General features: G+C 40.9%; 1 protein-coding gene across 1 annotated transcript in view; it reads left to right on the forward strand.

Annotated features, from left to right (window-relative positions):
• The first annotated feature begins 4276 nt into the window (after positions 1-4276).
• Positions 4277-16984, forward strand: part of LOC128661339 (zinc finger protein 721-like) — a 167198-nt gene continuing 154490 nt past the window's right edge. The window contains exon 1 of the mRNA XM_053715602.1: positions 4277-4414. The gene's annotated coding sequence lies outside the window, so the exon portion shown is untranslated. The remainder of the gene's footprint in view (positions 4415-16984) is intronic.

Raw genomic sequence — 16984 nt, forward strand, 5'->3', positions numbered from 1 at the left:
AATAATTACCAATTTACCTGTAAAATAAATCCTAACCTAAGTTACAAATACACCTACACTATCAATAAATTAAATAATCTACAAATATCTAAACTAAAATACAATTAAATACACTAAACTAAATTACAAAAAAACCCCCCACTAAATTACAAAAAATAAAAAAAAAGATTACAAGATTTTTAAGCTAATTACACCTATTCTAAGCCCCCTAATAAAATAATAAAGCCCCCAAAATAAAAAAAATTCCCTACCCTATTCTAAATTAAAAAAAGTTCAAAGCTCTTTTACCTTACCAGCCCTTAAAAGGGCCTTTTGCGGGGCATGCCCCAAAGAAAACTGCTCTTTTGCCTGAAAAAAAACACACAATACCACCCCCCAACATTACAACCCACCACCCACATACCCCTAATCTAACCCAAACCCCCCTTAAATAAACCTAACACTACCCTTCTGACGATCTCCCTACCTTATCTTCACCACGCCGGGCCGAACTCCTCATCCGATCCGGGCGATGTCTTTATCCAAGCGGCAAAGAAGAAGTCTTCATCCCGGCGATGTCTTTATCCAAGCGGCAAAGAAGAAGTCTTCATCCCGGCGATGTCTTTATCCAAGCGGCAGCAAAGTCTTCTTCCATCCGGCATCATCTTCCATCAAGCGGCATCTTCAATCTTCTTTCTTCGCTCCTCCGACGCGGAGCATCCATCCCGGCCGACGACTGAACGACGAATGAGGTACCTTTAAATGACGTCATCCAAGCCAATCAGATTGAGCTCGCATTCTATTGGCTGTTCCGATCAGCCAATAGAATGCGAGCTCAATCTGATTGGCTGATTGGTTCAGCCAATCGGATTGAACTTGAATCTGATTGGCTGATTCAATCAGCCAATCAGATTTTTCTACCTTAATTTCCGATTGGCTGATAGGATTCTATCAGCCAATCGGAATTCGACGGACGCCATCTTGGATGACGTCATTTAAAGGTACCTCATTCGGGGGGCGGTATTGTGTTTTTTTTTCAGGCAAAAGAGCAGTTTTCTTTGGGCATGCCCCGCAAAAGGCCCTTTTAAGGGCTGGTAAGGTAAAAAAGCTTTGAACTTTTTTTAATTTAGAATAGGGTAGGGAATTTTTTTTTATTTTGAGGGGCTTTATTATTTTATTAGGGGGCTTAGAATAGGTGTAATTAGCTTAAAAATCTTGTAATCTTTTTTTTATTTTTTGTAATTTAGTGGGGTTTTTTTGTAATTTAGTTTAGTTTATTTAATTGTATTTTTAGATAGATATTTGTAGTTTATTTAATTTATTGATAGTGTAGGTGTATTTGTAACTTAGGTTAGGATTTATTTTACAGGTAATTGGGTAATTATTTTAACTAGGTAGCTATTAAATAGTTAATAACTATTTAATAGCTATTATACCTAGTTAAAATAATAAATATAAACCCTAACATAGCTACAATGTAGTTATTAATTATATTGTAGCTATCTTAGGGTTTATTTTATATGTAAGTATTTAGATTTAAATAGGAATATTTTAGTTTATAATATGAATTAGATTTATTTAATAAGAATTTAGTTAGGGGTGTTAGGGTTAGATAGAGTTAATATAGTTAATATAAATACTATAGTAACTATATTAACTATATTAACCCTAATATAATTAGGGTTAATATATCTAATATATATAATGTAATAACTATATTAACTATAATATACTTAGGGTTAATATAGATAATATAGCTGGCGGCGGGGTAGGTAGATTAAATTAGGGGTTAATAATTTTAATATAGATGGCGGCGGTGTAAGGGGCTTACATTAGGGGTTAATACTATTAATATAGGTGGCGGCGGTATAGGGAGGGCAGGTTATAGGGCAAAAGAGCTGTTTACTTTGGGGCAAAGCCCCGCAAAAGGCCCTTTTAAGGGCTGGTAATAGAGATAATTATTTTAGGGGGATTAGATTAGGGGTTAATAATATTAATATAGCTGGCGGCGGTATAGGGGGATTAGATTAGGGGTTAATAATTTTTATATAGGTGGCGGCGGTGTAAGGGGTTCACATTAAGGGGATAGATCAGGTAGATGGCGGTTTTAGGGGTTCACATTAGGGGATAGATCAGTTAGATGGTGGCGGTTTTAGGGGCTCACAGTAGGGGGTTAGTTTATGTAGATGGCGGTGGGGTCCGGGAGCGGCGGTTTAGGGGTTAAATACTTTATTAGGGATTGCGGCGGGGGATCGCGGTTGACAGGTAGATAGACATTGCGCATGCGTTAGGTGTTAGGTTTTATTTAGCAGATCGCGGTTGACAGGTCGATAGACATTGCGCATGCGTTAGGTGTTAGGTTTATTTAGCAGCTAGTTTAGGGAGTTACGGGGCTCCAATAGTCGGCGTAAGGCTTACTACGGCTGCTTTTTGTGGCGAGGTGAAAATGGAGTAAGATTTCTCCATTTATGCCACGTAAGTCCTTACGCTGTATATTGGATACCAAACTGCGCTGGTTTGGTATACCTGCCTATGGCCCCAAAAACTACGGGCGACGGCAGAAATATACGTGCGTAACTTCTAGGTTACGCCGTATATGTGATACCAAACCAGCGCAAATATTGGCGTCGCCGGCTTTTGCGGGCGACGATTTTTATCGAATCAAGCCCTTGGAGTGCATGAGGACAGGTTCATGTACAGCCTGTGTATACAATATATATATACACCCACACCATACACACACCATATACACACACACACACTTATTAAAGAACAAAAAAATCTGTCTAAGTATTTTGGTTAGCTCCTACACTCCTAGAATAGATTTGTTATGCCCTGACTTACTATTTTTTTTTTTTTTGCAATGTGCTGTTACCCTGTACCGCACTGGAGATCAGGAAGTAAGAGGAAATTGAAAAGAGAGGAACGTAGCAAATATTTCCATTGAGATAGAACGGAACAGTGACACCTGCAGGCAGAAATTAAAAGTGCAGGCAAAATATTTTTGCACTGCCGTTCTTTCTGCAGAGACCCTTCAGTTTCTGTGATAAGAACGCAGATCGCAGTGTTCTGCCTTGGGGGCTACCAGTGTGGGAATTCTGACATGTTTGAATTAATTACTGGCAATATTATAAAGTTTCCTGCATGGTGTCTGGCTCATATAATTTGTATAGCTGCAAGTATTGTGTGCTACGTGACATGGCTGCTTTGTAGAGAGGAACTGTATGGCAGAGTAATTGTGAGGTGGGATTATGCAATGAAAGTCAAGTTAGAAGTCAAGGGAGAATTCAGAGGAGCTTGCACTTGGCGCTGTGAGACTAATCTCTTAAAGTGAAGGTAAACTTTGGTGAATGAAAGCCTGTTTTTTTAAGAATACCTTACTTCAATCCTACCAAGAAGATGAAGTATAAACATAGATATCACCTGATGATTTGAGGACACGAATGGCCAACCACAGATCGTCTATACGTATGGCCATTCTGAAGGGAACATTGGACCAACCAGTGGCAAGACACTTTGTCCAAAAATGACATACAGTGATTGATTTAAAATACACTATCATCTACCACGTGCCACCTTTATCTAGAGGTGGGGACAGAGGGAAAATTCTTCTGCAAAGAGAAGCTAGGTGGACCCACAGATTGGACACCCTGGCCCCAAATGGCCTTAATGTTCATCTAGACTGGCATTGTTTTCTGTAAAATTACATGGCAACTATGTCTTGATTATCTTTTAGTTCTATGACCCTCCTTATACATGTATTTACACTTAGTATCTGTGTTTGTCTTTGTTCTTTGCTTATCCTTTTTTATTTACTCTTCTTTCACTTTTCTCTTTTTTTTTTTTTTCTTTTGATTTAAGTTTCCTCTTGGTTCTCGTGTTAGTCCTTGTTACTGAGACACATACTTAGGAGCTTTGGCAACAATAGGCTGTACTGGCACACTTTAGGCGCTCATTCATGCTGCAGTACATTTGATTGGCCTTATCAAGCCCCACAGGTTGTAAGCAGATTAAAGCACATATGGCTTATCAGGGACTGATATCAGTTTCCCAAAAGGTCAAAAAAAAAAAAAAATAGCTCTGCTTTCCTTAGAAGGAATGGCGCTCCTGACGGTACAGCAGTAGCGCCCGGGGCAATTGCCCGCCTCAAAAAACGTCCCTGCTTGTTGTTAGTAAAGACCTTAGAAAGTATATTCTGCACCTTCAGCTGCTGCTGTTGTTTATGTCACATGATCACAGACGTTAAGGGACACTGTCCTGTAAATTTGATTTTCCCTTAAAATAACAAGAAACAAAAAAAATTTTTCATCATTTAAATAGAACAGATAATTTTCAACAACTTTCCAACTGACTTCTATTATATTTTCTTCATTCTCTAGGTATCCTTTATTGAAGCAACTGCAATGCACTACTGGGAGCTAGCTGAGCACATAAGGTGAGCCAATGACAAGAGGCTTGTATGTGCCACTAATCAGCAGCTAGCGCACCATAGTGCATTATAAGCTTTGTTACAAAGGTCCCCAAGGAAATAAAGCAGATTTGATAACAGAAGGAAATTATAAAGTTGTATAAATTTGAATCATAAAAGTGTAATTGTGACTTTGCTGTCCCTTTAATGTGTTTCTAATTACTTGTTTTACCGGTGTATAAAATAGTATAAAGTGTATGGGAAATTTCACCTTTACCTTTAGTTTTTATGTAAAATAACTGTTTCTTTCATGTAATTGGCAAGAGTCCATGAGCTAGTGACGTATGGGATATAAAATCCTACCAGGAGGGGCAAAGTTTCCCAAACCTCAAAATGCCTATAAATACACCCCTCACCACACCCACATTCAGTTTTACAAACTTTGCCTCCTATGGAAGTGGTGAAGTAAGTTTGTGCTAAGATTTCTACGTTGATATGCGCTTCTCAGCATTGTTGAAGCCCGATTCCTCTCAGAGTACAGCGAATGTCAGAGGGACGTGAAGGGACTATCACTTATGAATAGTGATGTCGCGAATAGTTCGCCGGCGAATAGTTCCCGGCGAACATAGCATGTTTGCATATGTTCGCCTGCCGCGGCAAATGCAATGTTCGGTCCGCCCCCTATAAGTCATCATTGAGTAAACTTTGACCCTGTACCTAACAGTCAGCAGGCACATTCCAGCCAATCAGCAGCAGACCCTCCCTCCCAGACCCTCCCACCTCCTGGACAGCATCCATTTTAGATTCATTCGGAAGCTGCATTCTTAGTGAGAGGAGGGACAGTGTAGCTGCTGCTGATTTAATAGGGAAATCGATAGCTAGGCTAGTGTATTCAGTGTCCACTACAGTCCTGAAGGACTCATCTGATCGCTGCTGTAAGGACAGCACCCCAAAAAGCCCTTTTTAGGGCTAGAACATCAGTCTGCTTTTTTTTTTTTTTTCTGTGTAATCTAATTGCAGTTGCCTGCCTGCCAGCGTGTGTGTCAGGCTCACAGCGTATACTGTGCCCACTTGCCCAGTGCCACCACTCATATCTAGTGTAACAGTAGTGTACATTTAAAAAAAGCAACACTTTTTTTGACTGTGAAATAATAGCACACAGCTGCCAGTACCCAAGATGGCCGCCAATAAGGCAGATGGGGAGGGTTAGAGAGCTGTTTTGGGGGGGATCAGGGAGGTTGGGGGCTAAGGGGGGATGCTACACCACAGCGTATGTAAATATGCTAAAATAAATAAAAAAATAAATAAAAACCTTTTATTTTAGTACTGGCAGACTTTCTGCCAGTACTTAAGATGGCGGGGACAATTGTGGGGGAGGGAAGGGAGCTGTTTGGGAGGGATCAGGGGGTCTGATGTGTCAGGGGGGAGGCTGATCTCTACACTAAAGCTTAAAGTAACCCTGCAAGCTCCCTACAAACTGCCTAATTAACCCCTTCACTGCTAGCCATAATACACATGTGATGCACAGCAGCATTTAGCGGCCTTCTAATTACCAGAAAGCAATGCCAAAGTCATATATGTCTGCTATTTCTGAACAAAGGGGATCCCAGAGAAGCATTTACAACCATTTGTGCCATAATTGCACAAGCTGTTTGTAAATAATTTCAGTGAGAAACCTAAAAATGCGAATTTTTTTTTTTTTTTTTTTTTTTAAATTTGATCGCATTTGTCGGTGAAATGGTGGCATTAAATATACCAAAATGGGCCTAGATCAATACTTTGGGTTGTCTACTACACTACACTTAAGCTAAAATTAACTCTACAAGCTCCCTACATGCTCCCTAATTAACCCCTTCACTGCTGGGCATAAAACACGTGTGGTGCGCAGTGGCATTTAGCAGCCTTCTAATTACCAAAAAGCAACGCTAAAGCCATATAAGTCTGCTATTTCTGAACAAAGGGGATCCCAGAGAAGCATTTACAACCATTTTTGCCATAATTGCATAAGTTATTTGTAAATAATTTCTGTGAGAAACCTAAAGTTTGTGAAAAAGTGAACAATTTTTTTTATTTGATCGCATTTGGCGGTGAAATGGTGGCATTAAATATACCAAAATGGGCCTAGATCAATACTTTGGGATGTCTTCTAAAAAAATATATATACATGTCAAGGGATATTCAGGTATTCCTAAAAGATATCAGGGTTCCAATGTAACTAGCGCTCATTTTGAAAAAAAGTGGTTTTGAAATAGCAAAGTGATTCTTGTATTTATTTCCCTATAACTTGCAAAAAAAGCAAAGAACATGTAAACATTGGGTATTTCTAAACTCAGGACAAAATTTAGAAACTATTTAGCATGGTTATTTTTTGGTGGTTGTAGATGTGTAACAGATTTTGGGGGTCAAAGTTAGAAAAAGTGTGGTTTTTTTTCCATCTTTTCCTCATATTTTATAATGTTAGGGGATTTATGCCCTTTATGGATTAAAACCAGACTCTGCATCAACTATGTAATTTTCCATGGGAGTTTTGCCATGGATCCCCCTCCGGCATGCCACAGTCCAGGTGTTAGTCCCCTTGAAACAACTTTTCCAAGTCTATGGCGCTTCGCCCGTTCGCGAACATTTGCAGAAGTTCGCCGTTCGCGAACCCAAATTTTTATGTTTACGACATCACTACTTATGAATAGGATGATTTCCCTAACGGGGATCTATTTCATAGGTTCTCTGTTATCGGTCGTAGAGATTCATCTCCTACCTCCCTTTTCAGATTGACGATATACTCTCATATACCATTACCGATAACGGCTTCAGTACTGGTTTGGCTATCTGCTATATGTGGATGGGTGTCTTTTGGTAAGTATGTTTTTTTATTATTTAAGACACCTCAGCTATGGTTTGACACTTTATGCATTTATATAAAGTTCTAAATATATGTATTGTATTTATATTTGCCATGAGTCAGGTTCATGTATTTCCTTCTGCAGACTGTCAGTTTCATATTTGGGGGAAATGAAAATTTTGTAAAAACATAATTTATGCTTACCTGATAAATTCCTTTCTCCTGTAGTGTAGTCAGTCCACGGGTCATCCATTACTTATGGAATATATCTCTTCCTAACAGGAAACTGCAAGAGAATCACCCAGCAGAGCTGCTATATAGCTCCTCCCCTCACATATCATATTCAGTCATTCGACCAAAGCAGACGAGAAAGGAGGGACCATAGGGTGCAGTGGTGACTGGAGTTTAATTAAAATTTAGACCTGCCGTAAAAACAGGGCGGGCCGTGGACTGACTACACTACAGGAGAAAGGAATTTATCAGGTAAGCATAAATTATGTTTTCTCCTGTTAAGTGTAGTCAGTCCACGGGTCATCCATTACTTATGGAATACCAATACCAAAGCTAAAGTACACGGATGAAGGGAGGGACAAGGCAGGAACATTAAACAGAAGGAACCACTGCCTGAAGTACCTTTCTCCCAAAAATAGCCTCCGAAGACGCAAAAATGTCAAATTTGTAAAATTTTGAAAAAGTGTGAAGCGAAGACCAAGTCGCAGCCTTGCAAATCTGTTCAACAGAGGCCTCATTTTTAAAGGCCCAGGTGGAAGCCACAGCTCTAGTAGAATGAGCTGTAATCCTTTCAGGAGGCTGCTGTCCAGCAGTCTCATAGGCTAAGCGTATTATGCTACGAAGCCAAAAAGAGAGAGAGGTAGCCGAAGCCTTTTGACCTCTTCTCTGTCCAGAGTAAACGACAAACAGGGATGAAGTTTGACGAAAATCTTTAGTTGCCTGCAAATAGAATTTCAGAGCACGGACTACGTCCAGATTATGCAAAAGTTGTTCCTTCTTTGAAGAAGGGTTAGGACACAATGATGGAACAACAATCTCTTGATTGATATTCCTGTTAGTAACTACCTTAGGTAAGAACCCAGGTTTAGTACGCAGGACTACCTTGTCTGAATGAAAAATCAGATAAGGAGAATCACAATGTAAGGCAGATAACTCAGACTCTTCGAGCCGAGGAAATAGCCATCAAAAACAGAATTTTCCAAGATAACAGCTTGATATCAATGGAATGAAGGGTTTCAAATGGAACGCCTTGAAGAACATTAAGAACTAAGTTTAAGCTCCACGGCGGAGCAACAGTCTTAAACACAGGCTTAATCCTAGTTAAAGCCTGACAGAAAGCCTGAACGTCTGGAACTTCAGCCAGACGTTTGTGTAGAAGAATAGACAGAGCAGAAATCTGTCCCTTTAACGAACTAGCACATAAGCCCTTTTCTAAACCCTCTTGTAGAAAGGACAATATCCTAGGAATCCTAACCTTACTCCATGAGTAACTCTTGGATTCGCACCAATATAAATATTTACGCCATATCTTATGGTAAATTTTTCTGGTAACAGGCTTCCTAGCCTGTATTAAGGTATCAATAACCGACTCCGAGAAGCCACGCTTTGATAGAATCAAGCGTTCAATCTCCATGCAGTCAGCCTCAGAGAAATTAGATTTGGATGGTTGAAAGGACCCTGAATTAGAAGGTCCTGTCTCAGAGGTAGAGACCACAGTGGACAGGACGACATGTCCACTAGGTCTGCATACCAGGTCCTGCGTGGCCACGCAGGCGCTATCAGAATCACCGAAGCTCTCTCCTGTTTGATCTTGGCAATCAAATGAGGAAGCATCGGGAATGGTGGAAACACATAAGCCATGTTGAAGATCCAAGGGGCTGTCAGAGCATCTATCAGCACCGCTCCCGGGTCCCTGGACCTGGATCCGTAATAAGGAAGCTTGGCGTTCTGACGAGACGCCATGAGATCCAGATCTGGTTTGCCCCAACGATGAATCAGTTGAGCAAAGACCTCCGGATGAAGTTCCCACTCCCCCGGATGAAAAGTCTGGCGACTTAGAAAATCCGCCTCCCAGTTCTCCACGCCTGGGATGTAGATCGCTGACAGGTGGCAAGAGTGAGACTCTGCCCAGCGAATTATCTTTGAGACTTCCAACATCGCTAGGGAACTTCTGGTTCCCCCTTGATGGTTGATGTAAGCCACAGTCGTGATGTTGTCCGACTGAAATCTGATGAACCTCAGAGTTGCTAACTGAGGCCAAGCTAGGAGAGCATTGAATATTGCTCTTAATTCCAGAATATTTATTGGGAGGAGTTTCTCCTCCTGAGTCCATAATCCCTGAGCTTTCAGGGAATTCCAGACTGCGCCCCAGCCTAGAAAGCTGGCGTCTGTTGTTACAATCGTCCAATCTGGCCTGCGAAAGGTCATTCCCTTGGACAGATGTGGCCGAGAAAGCCACCATAGAAGAGAATCTCTGGTCTCTTGATCCAGATTTAGAAGAGGGGACAAATCTGAGTAATCCCCGTTCCACTGACTTAGCATGCACAATTGCAGCGGTCTGAGATGCAGGCGCGCAAATGGTACTATGTCCATTGCCGCTACCATTAAGCCGATTACTTCCATGCACTGAGCTACTGACGGGTGTGGAATGGAGTGAAGGACACGGCAAGCATTTAGAAGTTTTAATAACCTGGCCTCTGTCAGGTAAACTTTCATCTCTACAGAATCTATAAGAGTCCCTAGAAAGGGAACTCTTGTAAGTGGTAATAGAGAACTCTTTTCCACGTTCACCTTCCACCCATGCGACCTCAGAAATGCCAGAACTATCTCTGTATGAGACTTGGCAGTTTGAAAACTTGACGCTTGTATCAGAATGTCGTCTAGGTACAGAGTCACCGCTATGCCTCGCGGTCTTAGTACCGCCAGAAGTGAGCCTAGAATTTTTGTAAAGATTCTTGGAGCCGTAGCTAATCCGAAGGGAAGAGCTACAATCTGGTAATGCCTGTCTAGGAAGGCAAATCTTAGATACCGGTAATGATCCTTGTGAATCGGTATGTGAAGGTAGGCATCCTTTAAGTCCACTGTGGTCATGTACTGACCCTCTTGGATCATGGGAAGGATGGTTCGAATAGTTTCCATTTTGAATGATGGAACTCTTAGAAATTTGTTTAGGATTTTTAAGTCCAAGATTGGTCTGAAGGTTCCCTCTTTCTTGGGAACCACAAATAGATTTGAATAGAATCCCTGCCCGTGTTCCGTCCGCGGAACTGGGTGGATTACCCCCATTAGTAAGAGGTCTTGTACACAGCGTAGAAACGCCTCTTTCTTTGTTTGGTTTGCTGATAACCTTGAAAGATGAAATCTCCCCCGTGGAGGAGAAGTTTTGAAGTCCAGGAGATATCCCTGAGATATGATCTCCAACGCCCAGGGATCCTGGACATCTCTTGCCCAAGCCTGGGCGAAGAGAGAAAGTCTGCCCCCCACTAGATCCGTTTCCGGATAGGGGGCCCTCTCTTCATGCTGTCTTGGGGGCAGCAGCAGGTTTCATGGCCTGCTTGCCCCTGTTCCAGGACTGGTTAACTTTCCAGCCCTGCCTGTAACGAGCAACAGCTCCTTCCTGTTTTGGAGCGGAGGAAGTTGATGCTGCTCCTGCCTTGAAGTTACGAAAGGCACGAAAATTAGACTGTTTGGCCTTTGATTTGGCCCTGTCCTGAGGTAGAGCATGGCCCTTACCTCCCGTAATGTCAGCAATAATTTCTTTCAAGCCGGGCCCGAATAAGGTCTGCCCTTTGAAAGGAATATTAAGCAATTTAGATTTAGAAGTCACGTCAGCTGACCAGGATTTAAGCCATAGCGCTCTGCGCGCTTGGATGGCGAATCCGGAGTTCTTAGCCGTAAGTTTGGTTAAATGCACAACGGCATCAGAAACAAATGCGTTAGCTAGCTTAAGTGTTTTAAGCTTGTTCATTATTTCATCCAATGGAGCTGAGCGAATGGCCTCTTCCAGAGACTCAAACCAGAATGCTGCCGCAGCAGTGACAGGCGCAATGCATGCAAGGGGCTGTAAAATAAAACCTTGTTGAACAAACATTTTCTTAAGGTAACCCTCTAATTTTTTATCCATTGGATCTGAAAAGGCACAACTATCCTCCACCGGGATAGTGGTACGCTTAGCTAAAGTAGAAACTGCTCCCTCCACCTTAGGGACCATCTGCCATAAGTCTCTTGTGGTGGCGTCAATAGGAAACATTTTCCTAAATATGGGAGGAGGGGTAAAAGGCACACCAGGTCTATCCCACTCCTTGCTAATAATCTCTGTAAGCCTTTTTGGTATAGGAAATACGTCAGTACACACCGGTACCGCATAGTATCTATCCAACCTACATAATTTCTCTGGAATTGCAACCGTGTTACAATCATTCAGAGCCGCTAATACCTCCCCTAGCAATGTGCGGAGGTTCTCTAGCTTAAATTTAAAATTGGAAATCTCTGAATCCAGTCTCCCTGGATCAGATCCGTCACCCACAGAATGAAGCTCTCCGTCTTCACGTTCTGCAAACTGTGACGCAGTATCTGACATGGCTCTCATCTCATCCGCTCGCTCTGTCCTTAACCCAGAGCTATCGCGCTTGCCTCTTAATTCTGGCAATTTAGATAATACTTCTGTCATAACAGTAGCCATGTCTTGCAATGTGATTTGTAAGGGCCTCCCTGATGTACTTGGCGCCACAAAATCACGCACCTCCTGAGCGGGAGGCGAAGGTACTGACACGTGAGGAGAGTTAGTCGGCATAACTTCCCCCTCGTTGTCTGGTGATAATTTCTTTATATGTAAAGATTGACTTTTATTTAAAGTAGCATCAATGCAATTAGTACACAAATTTCTATTGGGCTCCACATTGGCCTTTAAACATAGTGAACAAAGAGATTCATCTGAGTCAGACATGTTTAAACAAACTAGCAATGAGACTAGCAAACTTGGAAATACTTTTCAAAATAAATTTACAAGCAATATAAAAAACTCTACTGTGCCTTTAAGAAGCACAAAAAAACTGACACAGTTGAAATAACAATGACCAAAATAGTTATAGCAACCAAATTTTCACAATAAATGTATTAAGTTAGCAAAGGATTGCACCCACCAGCAAATGGATGATTAACCCCTTAATACCCAAAAACGGATAACAATTATATAATTAACGTTTTTCTCACAGTCAAACACACTGTCACAGGTCTGCTGTGACTAATTACCTCCCTCAAAATGGATTTTGAAGACCCCTGAGCTCTCTAGAGACGATCTGGATCATGGAGGATGAAGTAGACAGATTGTGACTGAATTTTTACTGCGCAAAAAAGCGCTAAAATAGGCCCCTCCCACTCATATTAAAACAGTGGGGAAGCTCAGAAACTGTTTCTATGCAGAAAACAAAAATGGCCATGTGGTAAAAATCATGCCCCAATAAGTTTTATCACCAAGTACCTCACAAAAAACGATTAACATGCCAGTAAACGTTTTAAACATACATTTGAAAGCTATGTATTATTATTAATAAGCCTGCTACCAGTCGCTTTTACTGCAGTTAAGGCTCATACATTATTTCAGTATTAACAGTATTTTCAGAGTCAATTCCATTCCTTAGAAAAATACATTCAGTGTACACACACACACACATCAGCCTGATACCAGTCGCTATCACTGCATTTAAGGCTGAACTTACTTTACAATGGTATCAGCAGTATTTTCTCAGTCAATTCCATTCCTCAGAAAATAATTTACTGCACATACCTCATTTGTTGCAGGCGGGCCCTGCATGCTATTCCCCTTCTCTGAAGTTACCTCACTCTTCAGATGAGAAACAGCCAGTGGATCTTAGTTACGTCTGCTAAGACCATAGAAAAAAACCCAGGCAGATTCTTCTTCTAATGCTGCCTGAGAATAAACAGCACACTCCGGTGCCATTTAAAAATAACAAACTTTTGATTGTAGAAATAAACTAAGTTAAAAAACACCACAGATCTCTCACAGCTTCCTTTTAGTTAGGCTGCAAGAGAATGACTGAATATGATATGTGAGGGGAGGAGCTATATAGCAGCTCTGCTGGGTGATTCTCTTGCAGTTTCCTGTTAGGAAGAGATATATTCCATAAGTAATGGATGACCCGTGGACTGACTACACTTAACAGGAGAAATTTTTTCTTACCTGGGGTTTAGTCTTTTTTTCAATTGACTACTTCTTGCAAATTGCGGCGGTATTTGGGCCGCGGGTGCATCAAATGCTAGACTTTATTGCGTCATTATTAGAGCGAGAATTTTTTTGGCATGAAAAATATGTCTATGACGCAACTTTGTCATTTACGGTTGCGTCATTAGTGACGCGAGTGTGTCATTTCCGGTTATTATTGGCGGCAAAAAAGTTTTTAGTTACGCCAAACTTTTTCATTATTTTAATACCCCATTGATGTTTGCCTCTTGCCTTTTTCTCTATCAAAGGGCTATGCTTTTTCATTTTTTCCCATTCCTGAAACTGTCATATAAGGAAATTGATCATTTTGCTTTTTATGTTTTTTCTTTTACATTTTGCAAGATGTCTCAATCTGATCCTGCCTCAGAAGTTTCTGCTGGAGCATTGCTGCCTGACATCGGGTCTACCAAAGCTAAGTGCATTTGTTGTAAGATTGTGGAAATTATTTCGCCGAATGTCATTTGTAATATATGTCATGATAAACTTTTACATGCAGATAGTGTGTCCATCAGTAATAGTACATTGCCAGTTGCAGTTCCTTCAACTTCTAATGTACATGATATACCTATGAATTTTAAAGAATTTGGTTCTGATTCTATCCAGAAGGCTTTGTCTGCATTTCCACCTTCTAATAAACGTAAAAGGTCTTTTAAAACTTCTCATTCAGTTGATGAAATTTCAAATGACCAACAACATAATAATTTTTCCTCCTCTGATGAGGATCTATCTGATTCAGAAGATCCTTCCTCAGACATTGACACTGACAAATCTACTTATTTATTTAAAATATAGTATATGCGTTCTTTATTAAAAGAAGTGTTAATTACTTTGGATATTGAGGTAACCAGTCCTCTTGACGTTCAGTCTAATAAACGTTTAAATGCTGTTTTTAAACCTCCTGTGGTTTCTCCAGGGGTTTTTCCTATTCCTGAGGCTATTTCTGATATGATTTCTAAGGAATGGAATAAGCCAGGTACTTCTTTTATTCCTTCTTCAAGGTTTAAAAAATTGTATCCTTTACCAGCAAATTCTATAGAGTTTTGGGAAAAAAACCCCAAAGTTGATGGGGCTATTTCTTCTCTTGCTAAACGTACAACTATTCCTATGGAAGATAGTACTTCCTTTAAGGATCCTTTAGATAGGAAGCTTGAATCTTATCTAAGGAAGGCCTATTTATATTCAGGTCATCTTCTCAGACCTGCAATTTCTTTGGCTGATGTTGCGGCTGCATCAACTTTCTGGTTGGAGAATTTAGCGCAACAAGAATTGGATTCTGACATATCTAGCATTATTCGCTTACTGCAATATGCTAATCATTTTATTTGTGATGCCATTTTTTATATTATCAAAATTGATGTTAGATCCATGTCTTTAGCTATATTAGCTAGAAGAGCTTTGTGGCTTAAATCTTGGAATGCTGATATGACATCTAAATCTAGATTATTCTCTTTCTTTCCAAGGTAATAATTTATTTGGTTCTCAGTTGGATTCTATTATTTCAACTGTCACTGGGGGAAAAGGGAGTTTTTCTGCCTCAAGATAAAAAACCTAAGGGTAAATCTAAGGCTTCTAACCGTTTTCGTTCCTTTCGTCAAAATAAGGAACAAAATTCAATCCTTCCCCCCAAGGAATCTGTTTCCAATTGGAAGCCTTCCTAAAATTGGAATAAATACAAGCCATTTAAGAAACCAAAGTCAGCCCCTAAGTCCGCATGAAGGTGCGGCCCTCATTCCAGCTCAGCTGGTAGGGGGCAGATTAAGGTTTTTCAAGGATATTTGGATAAATTCTGTACAAAATCAATGGATTCAGAGCATTGTCTCTCAAGGGTATTGAATAGGATTCAGAGTAAGACCTCCTGTGAGATTTTTTCTCTCGTGTATCCCAGCAAATCCAGTAAAAGCTCAGGCTTTCCTGAAGTGTGTTTCAGACCTGGAGTCTTCAGGGGTAATCATGCCAGTTCCTTTTCAGGAACAAGGTTTGGGGTTTTATTCAAATCTATTCATTGTCCCAAAGAAGGAAAATTTATTCAGACCAGTTCTGGATCTGAAAATTTTGAATCGTTATGTAAGAGTACCAACTTAAGGACTATTCTGCCTTTTGTTCAGCAAGGACATTATATGTCCACAATAGACTTGCAGGATTCATACCTTCATATTCCAATTCATCCAGAACATTATCAGTTCCTGAGATTCTCTTTTCTAGACAAGCATTACCAATTTGTTGCTCTTCCATTTGGCCTAGCAACAGCTCCAAGAATCTTTTCAAAGGTTCTAGGTGCCCTACTCTCTGTAATCAGAGAACAGGGTATTGCGGTGTTTCCTTATTTGGACGATATCTTGGTACTAGCTCAGTCTTTACGTTCTGCAGAATCTCACACAAATCAACTAGTGTTGTTTCTTCGGAAACATGGTTGGAGGATCAATTTACCAAAAAGTTTCTTGATTCCTCAGACAAGGGTCACCTTTTTAGGCTTCCAGATAGATTCAGTGTCCATGACTCTGTCTCTAACAGACAAGAGACGTTTAGAATTGGTTGCAGCCTGCTGGCATCTTCAGTCTCAGTCATTCCCTTCAGTGGCTATGTGCATGGAAGTTTTAGGTCTCATGACCGCAGCAACGGACGCGCTCCCCTTTGCTCGTTTTCACATGAGACCTCTACAGCTTTGTATGCTGAACCAATAGTGCAGGGATTATACAAAGATATCACAATTAATATCCTTAAATCCCAATGTACGACACTCTCTGACGTGGTGGATAGATCACCATCGTTTAGTTCAAGGGGCTTCTTTTGTTTGACCAACCTGGACTGTGATCACAACAGATGCGAGTCTTTCAGGTTGGGGAGCTGTTTGGGGATCTCTGACAGCACAAGGGGTTTGGAAATCTCAAGAGGCGAGATTACCAATAAATATTTTAGAACTCTGTGCAATTCTCAGAGCACTTCAGTTTTGGCCTCTGTTAAAGAGAGAACCGTTCATTTGTTTTCAGACAGAAAATATCACAACAGTGGCATATGTCAATCATCAGAGTGGGACTCGGTCTCCAAGCTATGAAAGAAGTATCTCGGATACTTGCTTGGGCAGAATCCAGCTCCTGTCTAATCTCTGCGGTGCATATCCCAGGTGTAGACAATTGGGAGGCGGATTATCTCAGCCGTCAGACTTTACATCCAGGGGAGTGGTCTCTCCATCCAGATGTGTTTTCTCAGATTGTTCAGATGTAGGGTCTTCCAGAGCTAGATCTGATGGCCTCTCATCTAAACAAGAAACTTCCCAGATACCTGTCCAGGTCCAGGGATGTTCAGGCGGAAGCAGTGGATGCGCTTACACTTCCTTGGTGTTATCATCCTGCTTACATTTTCCCGCCTCTAGTTCTCCTTCCAAGAGTGATCTCCAAAATCATCATGGAACAATCGTTTGTGTTGCTGGTGGCTCCAGCATGGCCACACAGGTTTTGGTATGCGGATCTGGTTCGGATATCCAGTTGCCAGCCTTAGCCACTTCCGT

The sequence above is a fragment of the Bombina bombina genome, chromosome 5 (assembly GCF_027579735.1).
Source record: "Bombina bombina isolate aBomBom1 chromosome 5, aBomBom1.pri, whole genome shotgun sequence".
Lineage (NCBI taxonomy): Eukaryota > Metazoa > Chordata > Amphibia > Anura > Bombinatoridae > Bombina > Bombina bombina.